Genomic DNA, 18,244 nt, shown 5'->3' on the forward strand with positions numbered 1-18,244 from the left:
TCTTTCCTGCTGGATGAGGATGGAGAATGACAGGCGACACACACCCTGCACACATACCCATTCCCTCCTTTGGGAGATGGTTCCTCAGCTCTAAGTGTGTTTTGGGGAAGGTGCTGTAAGACTACGGGAACAGGACTGGGTTTGAGCTCCCAAAGAAAGGGTGATTCCCTAAGCAGTGATAACGTCACTGGATACAGAAGAACACAGCTGTACCCCATCAATACAACTACAGCTATCACTTGTACTTCTCTCTGCTCACCTGGCCAGTGCTCCATCTCCTCCTAAAGAGGTATACTGTTACCAGACCTGGCTCAGCTCAAAACAGGCACAGTGACCTAAATGGCACAACTCTAAACTATCAGATGAGAGTGTGGCCTTAAACCATATTCAGTTCTACCAGATCAGGTAGAACTCAAAATTTGATCACCAATACTTGTTTAAGGCAACAGAACTGTCAGTACTCCTGGAAACTAAGAGGCATCTGAACTGAGCCTCCTTGAGGTAAATCAGACAGTACTGGCCTTTATTAAGGTTTCATTCCTTCAAGCCCCTTGCATCCACATATGTTTAGTGCCAATTTTCTCAATTTTCTTGTAGCCTCTTAATACTAGCTGGACCATTTCCCAGCAAACATATGCCACGTGAAGTAGCTCACCCCTACAAACTAATTAAAACAGTTTTTGAAATTAATTGCGTCTTGGCTGAGCATATTTTTTAAAAGTTTATTTTGTCCCCCTTATTGACTGTCATGGTCTTTTATGCAAGACCCCAGCCATGGAGGTGTTGACCCAAAACTGCTTGAGGGAAGCTACAGTTTTTGGCCAAAGAGCCCACAGGCATGTGCTCCAAGCTGTGCCACATCCCAGTTTAATGATGGGGATATTGGGAAACAAGAATCAAGGCTGAGACAGAAAAGTTCAAAGGCTTCCTACCAAGTGTAGTCTGACTTACAAAGGTAGAATTACAACATGGTGCTCTTCACTCAGGGGGGAAAAAAATGCACTTGATAGGAGAAGCTGCCACCAATACAACATTACCTAAAATGTGTGTGTGAATTCTGTAGGGACATATGGTGTCCCAGCAACAGGCCCCACCAGAGGTAAATACGGACACAACTCATCCTGAACACGTGTGACAGTGGGGCCATAAAGTCTGTGAAGCCCAGGACAGAATTAATCCCCTATAACCCAGTATATGCGCTCAGTGTCACAAAATAAATAATCAATTTGCCTCAATTAGGCTACATCCTCCTGCTGTCACACAACCTCTCCTTGGCAACTGCACAGCTGGGTGAAAACAACCCCTTATGTATCAGTAACTAGTGCATAAAATTTTGCCATATTCCAGTATCTCAATGGCCTGCCCTGTAAAGGTAGCCAGGGTATTTTCAATTCAGGTGGATATATGAGATGGTATACTTTACTCATCACTTCACCAGTAACAGTTTGAAAAGATCCAGAGGATTTAAGCAATTGGCCTAAACCTCAAAAAAAGTTAAATGATGAAATGCCAAAACAAAGACCAAGCACATTCTTGGTATGAAGGCAACTGTTAAAAGCAAGAAAAGAATACTACAATACAATTTACTGTATTTATATGTAATAAATACACTGTAATATATAATGATGAAAAATGTAGAAAAGAAAGTTTAAAAATGTAAAAATAACATGCAAAATAATATTACAAAACAATTTACTGTATTTATATGTAATAAATATAAGTAATAAATTTGCTTCAGCTCTTTTCAGTTGTTGACAGCCTATGAAAAAGCAGTCTTGCTACCACTACTCCACAGGGCTTTTTAATGCTAAGAGACTAATGGGTGCTTAGATGCCTTGAGGGGATGGAAGAGAGGACCTATTCTTTTGGATAAACTGCATGTTGTGAATTACTTGTTCTAATCTTGTTATTCCTAAGAAAAATTAAGTAACTAGTTAAATAAACAAACAATCCACCCTAATCTTGCTTATATTAAAAAAATTATATTTAAAAAATTTGCAAAAGTTATTTTATTACTGGAACTAAAAACTGAACTACACTACACAAGAGGCAAAATCTAGCATGTGTTTTGGCTTCCAGAGGTGATAAACTAAGAGCCACCAGGCCACAAAAAGCCTAATTCCTACTGCAACATATGTGCACACAAACAGTGACTGCTTTTAAAGGCCAACTATGGTTTCATCTCTGAAAATGAGACATGCATCCCTACTAGAAGTCTTCTCCATAACATTACTCTCTTCTATGGATCATTAGAAGTACCAACTTACAGAAAATCATCTCCAAAAGTGACACAGGCAATTTAACAGGAAACCATCCTCAAGTGGCAGCAGCTAAAGAAGCTCACAAGGAAGGGAGAGGGGAAATATTCACTCCGGCCTGCCCTACAAATGCCACGAGCTCAAAACTTGCACCCAATTTTCAGCCTTCCCCCAACAGCTGAAAAGGTGCCCAAACGGCAAATAATAATTTCTAACATGTTAGGAAATGCTGAAACATACACAAGGAAGCTAAAAGCCATCCCCAAAGTCGACACCACTCTGACTGCGTGTGCTTTAAGTATACCATTTTCAACCAGTCAATAAAACCATACAAATTTGTTTGAATAGAACAATGAAAGCATTTCAGTGTAAATTTAAGTTTTAGGTTGAGTCACACAGCCATATGTTGCTATTAAAACACTTTGTAAGTAACAATTTATTTAAAGGGCCTTTCTGGTATTTTGCCCCACCATTCTTACCTTTAACATTCAGCCAGGTCCAGCACAATTACTAAGTATTTGTTATAATGATGTAAATATGTTAATTAAAGCACCCTAATTTGTATGCATAGAGCACACACTCAAACACCTCTACATCCACACCCATCTGCACCTTAGCTATACCTTAGCTGATTAATGATGTATGGATCATTATACTAATTTACCCCACTGAAGGTGATCAGCCAAGGAACAGACATCCCAAGCAAAATGCTGAGAGCTTTTCACATGTAAGGGCTGTATAAAAGTAATATCTGTGGCAGCCCTGAGCACTTTAGAGGAAATGGCAGTTTGGAAACTAAAGCAAGCCAAAGCTCTCCCACCTCAATTTAAGTGAATAATTAAAAGGTGAATTTTAGTCGTTAATATTAAACAACAGATTGTCCCATCCTGCCAACATTATTAATGTCACTTTTCAGCATAATGCCAGCCTCTGGCAAAAGGCTCTGCAGTGACAATTCCAATTAACTTTCCTCGTCTTTATCTCACCTGTCACCTGTTAAAAAATGCATGTTTGCTCCATCTTCTCCCTGAAGAAGACTGACTGCAGCTGAGGTGAAGTGGAGTTCTAAGTCAAGCAGGTCATGCCACCTAAGCTCCACTTTGTACAAGTCACTCTGCATGTTGTTTGAGCTGGCATCTGACATGCCTTCCTGCCCAGCTGCCTTGTGCCCTGCAGACAGCCTGCCTCTCCTTCCCTCACCTGCAAACCTCAGCAGAAATCAGCCCCACAGCAAGAGCAGCCCTTCTCAGGCCAGTACCTGAATCTGCCCCGTGCACTCTCTTTACTGATCAAAGCAGGTCCTTAGGGGACCAATCCAAAATCCATTGAAGGTGATCAAAGTTTTCACCTGAGTTCCAGCAGGCTTTGAACCATGTTCTCCTGGCAGTATCACACACTCCTCACAAGTAACACAGAGAGAAAAGGGGGAGAATCTGCTTTATGCAATCCGAGGTTCCCCTGCCCTTAAGAAAAGGATGGTCAGAGGGATCATTCTGCTACATCAGGAGTGTTCAGGGCCCCAGATGTGGTTTCAGAAGTCCACCCCAAGTTGGTTTACAGCTGTGCAGAGTGCAATGACAGCCACCAGCTGAAGAGACACAGTGGCAGGGTAGAATATGTCCTTAAAGAAGGCACTTGCTTCCATCCTGGATGCTGTCATGCAGAGGCAGCTGCAGCTGAGTATTTGAACACCACCTCCAGTCCCTACCCCTTTGCCAGGGAGTGATTTCTCTCCCAAAAGGGAACTCATGTGTCAAAGCTGAAACCACATAAACCATGGTACCCAAGTGGTACCACACAGGTGTCACACAACACCAAAATCTCTGCAGACCTAAGGGCCAGACTGACTGAGAAGGGATGTGGTCCCAGAGCGAAGAAAACTTCAGTCTTCTTTGGGCATACAACAAAGAAAGTGCACACTTGTTTAATTATCCACACCCCTTAATACACCTATGGGTTTTGCATGCAGACAAGCCTTTAAGAGCTGACTGCACACAAACACAGAAGTTTATGGCAAGATTAGATGATTTGAACTGGCACAACAAACCATGTTTACAGTGCATTACACATTTGCCATTACATTTTTATTATTGTTAGCCCTTCAAACCTCTTAACTCTCGCTAACAAACTTTTTACAGCATTCTCCACACGCAACATTCATTCTCCTTGAAATCCTGCTTTTCCCCCCCCCTCCTAATATAAAACAAAAAAAAATCATAACATGCAGGTTGGATTTCAATACTTAATGCTCCAGCTATTGTTTAGATGGCCACTGTCTTCTGTTTAAAGCACCCTATTAAAGTGCTGTGATTAATCAGGATAATAAATGCTGCACTGAGGTCCCTGCTATCAATCACATTTCTTGTGCAGAAAGGCACTCATGCCAAAACAGGGGGAAAAGGCTCATTTACCACTATTGTAGTAAGATTATTTTCTGGTAAAAAAAGTGGCAGCCTCTTTATTCCATAATGAATGCAGACTGACCAGCAGTTTAGAGACCTAGTAAGACATGGTTAAAGATGACAATAAAACAAAGTTATTGTGTGTGAAATAGGACAGATGGCAGCCACACAATAGCCATCAAGTCTATTTAAACAGATAAGTAGTTTTCCTATGCCCAGCCCAGCTCTAGACAAGCTGATTCAAAGGCTGGCTCTTGTCCCATGGAGCCCTCTAACCTAAAACAGGTGCAGAGGTCATGGGGTTTCCTTCCAGGCTTTCATTTAGCAATTCACCCATTCTCCATCAAGCACACCATGAGCAGAGCCTGGGACAGATGCTCCTGCCCAGCAGTGATAAGCTGTGCCTCTGTGCCTTGCAAACACATGCTTCAGACCCAGGGACAAAACAGCCCAGCTCTGGGAAAGGCAGGGCCACATTGTTGGAAATGTGGCAGGCCAAGCCCAGTGTTTCACTGGGGTTTTGAGACAAGCTGTTGTGGACAGCAAAATGCAAAAAAAAACCAAAACCAAAACAAACACAAAAAAAAACCCCACAAAAAAACCCCCAAACCACCACCAAAAAGCCACAAAAAATCCCCTCATTTTACCTCAGAGATACAAACTTTCTGCACATCCAGGATCAGTGAGAGATGCAGGGCAAAAGGACCAGGAAACCACTGTCAGCTGGGGTAGGCAGAGCCAGTGGGCTGCAGTGAATATTGAATGACGTGGATCAGTGAAAGATTTAATTCCACTAAGCAGCCAAGGGGCTCAGATCCAAGGCCAGTTTCTGCTGTGGGGGAGCGTTTTACCAAAAGCAAAAGCTGCTGATGACAAACCAGCAGCCAGAGACAACCAAAGAACTGCAGGGGAACATTGGAGGGGCTGGTGAGAGACACTCAATCAGAGATATCTCAGCAAATTTCTGTGCTGTCTGACAGGTCCTTCCCCATCAGACACTGCAAGACTGGGGCTTTTAATATTCTAAGGATTACTCCAATCCATAGGCTTAACCTTCCTACAGCAAACCTGCAGAGACAGTGCCACTGTCTTTATGCTGGCAGGCAGCCCATGAGCCACAGCCATTCCAGTCAGCATTTCAGACATGGCCAGCAGCTTCCCGCAGGAGCTGAGGGTCCCTGCTTCCCACCTTCTGACACCTTGCACCACCTCATCTTTATAGACACCCAGTGATCTCTGCAAACAGGATTGCTGGGAAATCAAAATGAGTTCAGTTCTCATAAACACTCATGGCTGGAAATCCTCAAAACCCTTTTTAAGCTGTGTCATAATATATGACTTTCTCACAGCATAGTTTATTATACAGCTATTTCTTTCTATTGATTTAAGGAGAAAGGAGCTAAACTGCAAGAAAGCACATTAGCATCATAACAAGAATCCAAAGGCGGTGTAAGAGCCTAATAATAAGATACAGACTTCAAAAAGTGCTTTGTCATTATGACTGCTTAACACCTGAAAGGCTTCAAAAAGTGTTTTTTTCATTATGTCTGCCTATCACAGTCACTCTTTAACACCTGAAAACTACACACAGGATTGGACTGTGAGTAGCCCACCTTGAGGCCCATAAAAAGGAAGGCAAAACTGGTGCAAAGCACAGTGTGGTGATGACCTATCCCACACTTTTTAAAGTAACCTTGGCTTTTTTGTAACTCTCCTCTACTTTTCTCTTTGCCTCTCTTACTATTAAATACAAATGTATTTATTTTTTTTGTGTCAACATTTATTATTGTTTGGTTTTAATCTCGATTTTCGGAGTATTTTGAACCTTCAAAGTTCTTTACATTTTTTACACAGACACTTAGCTTTCTTCGCTCTTCTGTGTTTAAGCCTGTTCATAACAGGTGGCAACATATTTCTGACAGAATGCACATGAACAATTTGGGCCTTTCATTACATTTAGTAAACTGCTCAAACAGAAACACATGTGAAAGGAGATGCTCACATCTAAGATTTTCCTTCACTGCAAGCCTTGTCCAAGGTTTTTCAAGTCAACAGTCAATTCCATAGTTGCTACTCTAGGCCTAGTAAGATTATTTTTTTAATTTAGCTCAGTAACTATTTCAGAACATCTAAATAACTGCCTGACAAGATAGAAACAATCATCTCCCCTTGGATAGATGCAGAAAGTTTTCAAAAACCCCACCCTAAAACATCCTAAACACTGGGGGTTTTATAAACTGAGTGAAATTCTGGGCGAGTGAAAGAGACACTATTTTCTCCCCCTCCTGACACCATGGTTTTATATACATTTCTGTATTTTATTTGATTATGTACATATATACACACATATTTAGTTAGAGGAAGAAGCTTATTTGTTACAGGAATTAGTCTGTCCATGGTACTTTACTACAACTGATCTCATAAAAATACTTTTAAGTCCAGCACTCCTTCACTGATATTAGATAGAAGAGTTTGTTTTGGTATTTCTCATGCCCATTTGGATACTGCAGAAAGGAATTTTGTAGGTCACAACAGTGTTATTACAAGGGCTATCTGTAATTAAAGAGAGCTCCAAAAAATGCAAACACAAACACTAAAAAAAGTGTAGGTGAACAAGTGGACACAGATGCAATGCCTTCACTGTGTCCCCTTTTGTACATCTCACTACTTCTCTCCACTGTTAATGAGAGATTGGTATTTCAGGGAGGAAATCACAAATATTTTTCAAAGCCATTCACCATGGCTGAATACTTATGTTTGGCTTGCTGGGCTCGGATTAACCTTTAACACATGAAGAAGAATAACAACAGAAAAGTTTTGGGTTGCACAGCCAAGAAGTATTTTGTAGTACAGCTGCAAATCACAATCCCAAAGGCAACTGAGGTGGCTCTGGTGCTGGAGACATCTCTGCAGCAGAAGCACAGGTGGTTTTGGTGCTGGGGACATCTCTGAAGCAGAACCACAATCATCTGTCCATAAAGGATATCACAACAGCCCTAAGCTTCCATGTGCCCTTTTTCAAACAGAGCAGCTGAAGTTAGAGGAATTTTTCCTGCACAGATCTCTCTACAACTAAGAAAAGAAAAAACTGACATGACCTTCAGCAAAAGGCACAGATGTGGCCTCCACATGTGGTGGAGAACACCAGCACAGGCACAGCAGAATAAGGAGGCATTTCATAGGCCATGTGCAGACCCTCCTGCCTAAAGACATCCAACTTGTGCAGGCAAACCACAGCAGTGCAGCTGTGCAGAGACTTCTGACCTGCACCTGGGCTGCCAAGCACAAACGGCCAGCAGCAGGAACTGTTAGATTCAACACTCCCTCCTGCTCTGGTTCCCTCCATTCTATATGCTAAGTAAGATTAGACACGTTGCCTTTCCTACAGACACTCAAAATGAGACATGACAGCACACAAGGTAAGGTAGGCTCTAGGCTTTGCTCAACCTGTAAATATCATTCTGAGGTAAAAGCTACGGGACAACAACACTGAAAATAACAGGACTTCACCACAATAACAATATGCCCACTCAGACACTCCCAAGAATCCAGCCTAGCCAGTTCCGTGAACTAAGGGCCATCCCACCACATTGAAATAACAGGTTTATGAAGATCAGAATCTCTGACTACTCTGCTCTTACACCTACCCACCCACTCCAAGAGTTGCAAAACACAACACTTAGGGGACACAGCAGAATTAATGGGAACCAAGAGATGTGCCTCAGTTCAGATGATAGTGCCAGGCAGCCACAAAGAACTCCGCCTTTGTTTTGTTTGTTTTCTTCTCTTTTGATTTTGTTTCTTTGGGGATTTTTATTCTTTAGTGAGTACTTTCAGGGAATTATTTATGGCTTGCAAACTATGAGCTGCATGGATGCCTTACTTGTATTATGGAGCATGGTTTCCATCTCTTTTGTTCTATAATTAATCACTAAAGTGCTCAAGTTTCCCCCTTATTACACACACATTGGTATTTAAAGTTTTTACACACACTAGCTAGAATACAATTGTAAAACTCCTTTTAGTAGTTGTATACATTAGCCTCGAATTTACCTTTCCATAATGACCTCCACAAGTGTTTGCTGAAAGACATGTTTACTAATGGACACCAAATAGCAGGAACCTGAGAGAGAGCTCACTCATTTAGAGCCTCAAGGGCATTTCTTTCAGGGAAGGTTGGTGCAGTGAGCAGTTCTGCCCATGCCTCACTCTGACCTCACAAGTACTGCTGTTCTCATTATGTAACACCACCTCTACAAATAATGGCACCAATTCTTACTTCAGTGATTGTTAATATGCTTAGCTGCACTGCAGCCATACTTCATGGCAACTGTCCAAGAAGAGGACTCAATTCTCCCAGGCACTGCACATCCACCCAAGAAGAAATCAAGCTTCAAAAACAGGGGGGTGTGGGTTTAGAAAATCCACCCTGGCAAGAGAGACTTCTAAGCTTGCAAAACTACAAATCAACTCCACTGACATCTTATACTGCAAATTATCACCCCAGAAATGCCAATAAAGCCCCTCCAATGCTCAGAGAAGGTGCAGAACACAGTTGCAAGAGAGCAGCAGTCCCTTGATGCCTTGTGAAGGCTGACCTAGAACAGAGGCCGGACAGAGTTAAAGAATAAAGCAGGGATTTATTAAAAGGCCTCAAGGGATCCACCTTGGGCAGCACAAGAGCCCAGCCAGGGCTGCACCCAAAATGAACCAAAATGGCACAAAATGGACACCTGGTCACAGGGTCTCTCACTTTTATAAGTTCTGGTCCATTTGCATATTGGAGTTAATTGTCCAATTATAGCTTTAGATGATGAATTCCCATCCTTCTTGTTTTTCTTTCTTCAGCCCATGTTGTTTATGCTCTTGGGCCTGAGATTTGGATCATTTGTCCTTGGTCCCCAGCTAGAGAAGGAATTGTTTTGTCTCCCTGCTGTGAGAAGAGAGCTCACCATCCGCTAATGTGAAACTCAGACCCACACACTAAAGCAGCACAGAATCTGAAAAATATAAAAGCTAAAACCTGAGGCATCCCCCTGGCCTGTGCAGTACTGCCAGAAGCTCACGTGGGGCCTGAGAGCACCCTGACCAGGTTGCACAGCTGCACAGGAGTGCACAGGCAGGTGAGCAGAGATCCTGGCACTGCAGAGCAGGAAGAACCAGGGGCCTTCTCCAGAGCAAAAATGAGACACCAGTTCAGCAGAATCTCCTCTCTGCTGTAGTATCTCTGCTTGGACTGTGCTGCCCTGTGCTTGCAGCTGGCAGTGATTTGTCAAGGAGCTTTCCACAGAGATGTGTTGTGACCTTGTTCCCACATCTGTACTTCAAACACCTGAAATAAATGTTTGAGAATGTGCAAGTCCCCAGAGCTGTCCCATGTATCCTCTTCTCCCCAAGCAAATTCAGGGCTATGAATTCTACCACAAGATCAAGCTTCTCAGTATCAAATGCTACCGTGCTGAGGAGCAGCAGAGTGCTCAGGTCCCTTTGGGCATGTGGAAGGAAGCAACTTGGGAACCACAGAGACAGAAGCAACTGGATGATACAGGGACTTTTATCCTGTCACTTAATGCACACCTCTGATCTTTCCCCCACTACTTTCCAGCAGTCATGAACCCCTTCCCCTTAACAATGAGGAGGCAAAGAAAGGCACCTCCTTACATGTGATTAATTTTCTTTTAGCCAATTAAGACATACATTTGCATTTTTAAGCAAAATACACACACCTAAGTAAGAAAAAGTAGAGATAAATGCAGTTTACTAAGCACATACACTGAAAAAATCACCTTATCACAAGAACTGGGACGACTCAGAAAATAAATGCAAATAGCTCCTGTGATTTAGCAGCAACTGACACCCAAAGTATTAAAATAAATTGCCCGTGATTTCTTGCAAGCTCCGTGCTAATGCACCCCATAAAAGGTCAGTGATAACAGCAGCAGTGCATAACTATCTAGAGGCTTCACCTGGTGGCAAATAATGGAATGAATTGTCCCCTGAGCAGGATGGGGAAAGGAAGTTAATCTGCACGGCCAGCCTGTCAGGGAATGTTCCAGGGAATGTTGTAAAGCATGAGTCAGCAGCACCGCTGCTACAGAGGATTCTCCAAGCATGCTACTGGCAACACAGACTCTGCCCTTCTCAGCTTTGGTATGCCAGCTGAGCGTCCATCAGGAAAGAGCCATTCCTTTGCATGAAATGAGACTGATTAATTGATTATTGTTTATTCATTAACATCTTAAATGTCATCACTGACCTCTATGATCATCATGTAATTCAATACAGCAAAGAAAAAGGAAAAGTTAAGTTGATGGGTGAAGCTGGGAGAAATCAAATCTTGGTAAATGTATTTTAATCTTTTTATTGTTATTGCTAATGCAGTAATACCACAAACACCTTTGTTACTGCAGCCAAAACAAAGCACACCATCCTAAGTCTAGTGATCAAATTTCACAGCTTCCTGTGATTGAGAACCAAGGATCTCAATCATTTTGCAAAGCTAAATATTTCTCCTGAGAAATACAATGGCATTTCTTCGTCTATTTTAGAGACAAAGAAAGTAAGGAAGAGAAAGAGGACACAAACTTTCAGGAAGTAACCTGGCAGTTTTACAGCCATTCACAGGAACCACAGGCTTGCACCTAATCAGGTGCACCTTCTTACTCCAGTTGAGGCCATGTCAGCCCAGCTCCTGGTCCAGCTCATCCTCCATTGGATTCTTGAGGTTTTATGATTATTTTCTTGACAGGTTACACAAGGTCATTTCTAACATTACTAAACCAAACCCCTGCTGTCTAACTATCCCTAGCTTTTAAAAATTAAATGTAGCTTGACAGAGAATTAAGGAAGCTTTTCTTCCTAGAAAAAATTGAACTGAATTCTTCCTTTACATGAAGAAAGCACTGCCATAAGCTCACCACTCAGTGCCTCTGACCTTCCAGACAGGCAGCACACACACAGAATGGCCAGAGCAGCTCTAGAGCATGCCATGCCCTGCCCAGCTAGCAGCACACAAAAACTGGAATAGTGGAAGCTCTGGCATGGGAGGAGAGGACACAAGATGCAAACACATATGAAAGAACTTTCATCAGTATGTATCAGCTCCAGTCTTAGTCACTGAAAGTTTGATGTAGATTATATTCTCTGCAGCTAGTAACTTTTGAGTCCCTTGACCAATTTCAGCCTGTTTTGTTACAGGTAGCTGCCTTCCTACAAGTCCCATGAAAACTGACATTCAAGTAAAAAAAGCAGATCCTGCAAATGACCCTGCTCACATTGCAGCTGAAAGAAAAGCCATAATACAGGACCCCTATTTGCCACCAAACATCTTGCCTAGGAGACAGTCTTTCTAATCAGTAAAGAATTGCTCACCATCAAGCACAAGACACAAATGAAAGTCAGCACCATTCACTCCAATGCTCAAACCACCACTTGTTCTTGTAACCACAGGACAAGACAACATCAGTCCTGGTGGTCTAACCCTGGCAAGCAAGCTAAGGCTGTTTAGACCCAGCCTAGAACAGCCATAAAGCCTCCTTACCTCTTCTGAGGGTCACTAGGAGCAGGGTTAAAAGCCAGATGACCATCTGAGGGCAGGGGCAGCCACAGAGGCCCAAATTCACCCCTGAAGCCCTGCAGGAGAGACCTGGGGGTGAACTGAGACCATGTGTTTTGGCTCATTTGGCCACCATGTCATATGTCCAATGGAAGGTGTGTGCCAACCATCACGTCACCCTGGGTGAATGCCTCGGAGCCCACACACTCTAATCCAGCACACCTCATTGCTGCTGCACATTCTGGCTTCTCTTGCCTTTTGTATCAGCTAACAAAATGTTTTTCCTTTGATATTCTTTTCCTTTTGATCTCTTTTTGATATTCCAAGCCAACCCTGTGGCCACAGGGTTTTCAAGTCCTGTCAATCTCAAATTAAATCTCCTCTTACAGCCTAAGTGCTCCTTACCTCTTCGTCACGAAAATTATATTGTTTGAAATAATTTCCATTTTCGTCAGTATAACATCTCATTTTCTTCTTTGTAGCCCAAAGGAATGATTTGTAACATGAATCTTAAAAACCCAGATAAAAGGACGAGGCCAAAATGACTGCTAAATCAGAAGTACAAGAAATGTATAAGCATTTGTATATGTAGTAAAAAAAATCCAGTCTCCACCAACTCTGATTTAAAAACAAACAGCTGATGCCCTTTCTTTGTTTTAAGGATGCCATAGAGGACTGATAAGATGCTGTGCACAGGAGATAAGAGACATTTCCACAGCAGATGAAAACCTGCTGGGATCTAAGGGATCACATCGCCAAAAAATTGGGCTCTTTATCCACCAATATATATAAAAACCAGGCAGTTCTACTTGCCTGCTAACAAATGCTATCATTCCTATTTGTGAGAGAGCCTTCCTTTCCCCTTCTCCAATGCTGCAGCAAAACCTTGGATTCTGACATCAAGCCCAGCAAGCAATATTAGTCCTTGAGACAGAGTTTGCAAAACATTAATGAAATCAGAATGAGACTGCAGTTTGGCTTCTTGCCTTGGACAGTGGAAGTGAAATTAAAAGTAGAGGGAGGAGAAGGGACTTGCTCTCAGCTAAAATCAAATCACTGAATGCATTTTTCACTATTTACTCCAGGCTTTCTTATTTCAATTAGTCTAGTGATAACTGAAACCAGGAGGAAACAGTATTAAAAGCAGCTAAGATAAACTAGCAAGTAAAGAATTCCTTTCAAAATAACTTATTCAGCCAGGAAAATCCATTAGGCAAAAGCCTTCTGCCAAAGATAGAAAAACTACAGGGGCCAAGAGAATGGAAAGATGTGTAGAAAGGGGAAACAAACAAGAGAATTGTATGTAAGAAAACATGAGAGAGAATATCTGGAAAAATTCACAGTGCTTTCCCTCAGGAAACAGCATCTATCAACCAGTCCTATGGTTCAATGATATTGATAATTCACCACCTTTCTGAGGCATGCTTTGCTGTTAGCAGTAGCCCACACCTTTCCCAGTGCCCAGGTTCTGGCCTGGGATTCCTCCCTGTCTGGGGAGCCACAATGGCCATTTCAGGAGCCCAGGCTTTCTCAAAGAGTGAAACATAACCACCTTTCCAGAAAAAATTCTGTGGGGTTTTTTTTCAGTTTTTTAAAAGGCCCCTAAAACTTTAGGCTAAAGCCACATGCATATTGTGATTGCACACATTCCCTCCAGGTCCAAATGCAGACCCAAGAAATATGATCACCTGTAGGGCACCGTAACAGAGAACATCATCATAAAGTCTGCTTTGGTAAGTGTTGGGTGAGAACTGGCACCTGAGAAGTTAATTCAAGATGGATATACCTTTTCCTCTCTCCATCAAGGTGAAGGGAGCAGATTTTCAATCTTGCCTGGATTTTTTTTATTTTTTTTTAGCACAGTCCTGACTACAAATCAATGAAATCTCTATTCCTTAGGTACCCGACACACCTGGAAGTCCAATACAAAGTAACTTAGAGATTTTATTCTGCAACATTTCACCTCCTCCTTTTCTTTACAGAGGCAAAGGCTTAAAGCAACCCCAGCCAAAAGGAACTAGGGGAAGAGGACAATAAACTGCTACTCCTGGGAGTTAGCAATGACATTGCCAGAAAAACCCAGCTTGCTTTCCTCCTTTTGATAGCAGGCATCATTTCTGAAGTGCCAGTGGTATGTGAAAAGCCATCAGACAGATGCTCACCCAGCACTGACAGGCTGCTGGAACCAGGAGCTGCTTTCCTGGGAGAGATTGTACCTGCTTGGAACAAGCCTGCCAGTTTAACCCTGTCCTTGCTGATGCTAAAATCAGTATTATGACAAGCCCAAATGACAGGGGGCAGCTTGCACCTGCACTAACACAAGACAATAGGCAAGCATTAGGGTTTGTATCTCACATTTTAGTAGCTGCAGCCAAAAGGGCTAATTAGTTACCTCGAGCATGTATTTACACATCAAAAATAACTTCACAGTGCCTGGCACGACAATTCGAAAATCTCTGCAAAGCTGACAAAAACAAACAAAAAAAAACCCCAAACCACCAACTATTGTTTAAATCAAAAGGGAAAAACAAAATAACAAAGAGCAGCCCACACCCTGTGCCACATTCATCCCCACATTCAAAGAGAGGCATCCTACCTTTCCGATCTTTGAACAAGAAGATTCCAATCAGCACGCTGCGTCCAAGGCTACACACTGAAGAATCTGCTAATACAAAACAAAGGGAGGGGCAAAAAAACCCTGAAAACACTGATTTTTTGCTGAAAAACAGTTTTTAGCTATGAGAAAAGTTTTTCTTCTATCATACAAAGACAAAAGAAGCATAAACATATCCATATGAAGGTGTGTCTGCATATAACATACACTATGCATGCATCAATGTATAAACAAATCCACAGAAGTTTATTACCTATTCATTTGAATTCATCCAGCGTGCGCTGCTACAGATTTTAATCTACAGCAGACAAAACCCAAAAAGCTCCAGCATAAAGGTACAACTCTCTCAAATCCTCAACAAGCAAACAAACAAAGCTGACATTTTTGAAATGAAATGATTACCAGCTCATATGCTGCCATACCCCAAAAGCCTATCCTTAAATAACTGCTGCATAATCATTCTCCCGGAGTGTTGTTATCCATCGGCTCGCTGCCTGTCTCCAGCCAGACGCAGTCTGCAAGCCACCAGCTTGTCTCTACCATGTGCACGCCAGGAAAAGGAAAACTGCAAATTAGCACAAGTCCCCGCAGCGGTGAAAAGGAAAAGAGGGTGAGTGGGAGAGGAAGAGGGAGTTCACTGGCCACAGAAATTTCGAGAACGACGCCAAGGCAGCCGGCTCCGCCATCATCCACTTACAATAGGATGCTGCACCTCGCGGCGGCTCAGGCGGTTTGTCAAGGGGGTGCTGGTATCAAATGCCTGACAGGCATTTTAATTGCATCCAACCAAGTGTGTCCCCAGGAATCAGGCCTTTAATGCTGTGAATATCATCAGCTGGTTCCTTTTGTGCTGCTGCCAGACACACACAAGGCTGCACTGCACATAGGCAGCAGCGCAGCCGGGTTCTGCCGTGATGCCGATCCAAACCCCAAACGGGGTTTATGGATGGTACATGACAAAAAGCAGGACTGGAGGGATTTAGTATTTTCTGCTTTACAGATCAAGAAGGCAATTGGCTCTCCCTCTTTTATTTTTCTATCTAGTGCTGTTCACGTGTTGGAACCAGCCTGACTATGCTGCTATTTGAGCCTTGCATTTGCTTACTCACACCGAGGGGAAATAAAACCAGGGAAAATGCAGAAGTGCTGCAGGACTGCAGGGGCAAGCAGGAACCCTTCAGGACTAATACAAGAGTATAACAGGATTCACTGCACAGTTCAGTTCAGAAACAAGTTCTTTGTGAAGTGAGGACTTCAGTTTTACTGCCACTATTCAGTTGCTGTGTCTGCTTTGATCTCATCTCCTTATTCCAAGGCTTTCTTTAGGACAACATTAATCTCAGTAGGAAAAGGAACCCGTGAATTTGGAAATCACCCTGTGTTCTGTGAGGAGCTGGGGTGCTGAACAGCTCAGCTGGGGAGGGATAGATAAATGAATTTTTTAAAAAAATATGAGAAAAACTAAAAGATGAACTGGTTTGTTTTCAAGCATTTTTAGTCTGTAATAAAACAGCATATACAGCAAAGAAGCAGTCAGTGAGGAGTAACCAATGAGCCCAGGACACGCTTAAGGACTGAAGACAAGGTTAAATTTCCCTGCACTCAGGACACACAAGTCAGCTAGGTTCACTCCCCAGCAGTAACCTGGTGTTTTTCAGTCCCTGTGACACCAGAGCACTTGACAGGGAAGGCTGTCAACAGGAAAATGAAACATCTCCCCACCACAAAATTTGGGGGAGGTCCAACAAACCCCATTTACCCCTGAATGCACCAAGGGGCATACAGGAAGGAGTAACAAATTGATTACCAGGGGTTGTCTCCCAAAATTCTGGGGGTAGAGGGCTACAAAGGGAATCAATTCCCTTCTGCCTTCCCCCGCAACCACCGGATGACTTCACACATCCATCAACCCTTGCATCAAACAGAAATTCCACCCTCACTGCTATAAACAGATCTTAGTAACTTCAGAGCATCTTTCCTGAGCTGACAGGTTTTCCCCACTCTCTCAACCACCACAGCAGTGAGGAGGATGAGGGAATGGAGGAAGGCAGGCTGCATGGGACAAGGATGACAGTGGACACGGCAGCAAAAAGGCCTTTTGGAAGGAGCAGGAAAAAAACAAGCCGGAGTGGCACTAACGCAATTCTTTGACCTTTCCTCTGAAAAAGCTTCCTGTGACTCATGGCAAGGGGTGCCTGCTGCTGCCACTGCCAAGATCATCCTCTGCAGAAACCAAAGAAACCCTCATCCTGCCTCATCCTCCACCATTTACCAGTTGGTGCTTGTTCACAGCCTTGCTACGACCTCTCCCTCGCTTCTCCAGCTCACTTCACTGGCCAAAGCAACCAGGAGCTCTGGGAGCAAAAACATCGTGGAGCTGGGATGGTGGAGGAATAAGAAGTCCTGAAAACTGTCCTGTAATTTAACAGAACTCCTGTGGCTCACAAGGGATGGATACACTTTGCCAGCCTGTGTCCTACACCCTGGAGCCTGGGGATGGATCTTCAACCAGGTACCCAAACCACCTTCAGGCTGCCCATGCCAGCATTTCCAGAGACACAGTGGCTGCTGAAACAGCCCATGGCAAATGGCTTCATCTTAAGATACTGCAAATAAAAAACAGCTTAATCATCAAGTTTGTTCTGGCTGCCCTGAGATATGTTTTCACACCTATAAAAATACTTCTGACAGGACAAAAGGCAGAGAAGGAGACGGGGATGAAGAGCCTAATCCAGATATATGCTGGAACACAGAGAACACTCAGCCCTGTCTAAAATTTAACCTCATGTTTACCTGGCTTACTCACAGAAGTAGGAAATTCATCGCATAAAATCAGTGCATCCCAACACAGTGAAAACACAAATCTTGGGAAGTTGACAATCAAAATCCTGGAAATTATTAAATTGCATTTTCAGCATTTTACTTCTCAAAGAGGAGAAAAGACATTTACCATCTCAGTAAATCTCAGCACTGTGACTGAGGCCTGATCTAAACTCTACAAGATTTTGCTGGTTCAGGTGTGTTTTATTTCATTTCATTATCACATTCACACAAGATAATGAACTCAATTTCATTGCTGGCCAGCTGCAAACTGGGTCCCTCTGTGCAAGATGCTGGGCAAAACAGCAGACAGCTGCCGTTACAAATTAGAAGAACCAAACCCCTAAATAGATATTGGTAGTGTTCTCCACATTTTCAGGATAATGAGGTGGTGGGAGGAGGAAAGGGCAATCATCAGTTTGGGCTTTCCCAAGGTCACACACAACCTCTGCTCCCAAACAAAGCAAGATGCTTCCACAACCTCAGCCTAAGATCTTTCTACCCAAATCACTGCTGAAGCCTTGCAACCAGTGTTTAACAAAGGACTTGTGGGTTGGTTGCTTCTTTTTTAGCAAAGACTGGATGAACATTTTAT

At 42.9% G+C, this 18,244-nt stretch overlaps 1 protein-coding gene across 23 annotated transcripts in view; it reads right to left on the minus strand.

Moving 5' to 3' along the window:
* The window catches only part of MAP2 (microtubule associated protein 2), a 170,777-nt gene that overhangs the window by 110,358 nt on the left and 42,175 nt on the right, over positions 1-18,244 (minus strand). For 10 of the 23 annotated variants that reach the window (XM_054278316.1, XM_054278315.1, XM_054278312.1 and 7 more), the window contains exons 1-2: positions 15,252-15,519; positions 14,812-14,877 (exon numbers count right to left, since the gene is read on the minus strand). The gene's annotated coding sequence lies outside the window, so the exon portion shown is untranslated. The other 13 variants (XM_054278321.1, XM_054278322.1, XM_054278310.1 and 10 more) reach the window with 8 other exon arrangements.

The sequence above is a fragment of the Melozone crissalis genome, unplaced genomic scaffold, assembly GCF_028551555.1.
Source record: "Melozone crissalis strain CALT ecotype California unplaced genomic scaffold, PUWL_Pcris_2 ptg000023l_1, whole genome shotgun sequence".
Classification (NCBI taxonomy): Eukaryota; Metazoa; Chordata; class Aves; order Passeriformes; family Passerellidae; genus Melozone; species Melozone crissalis.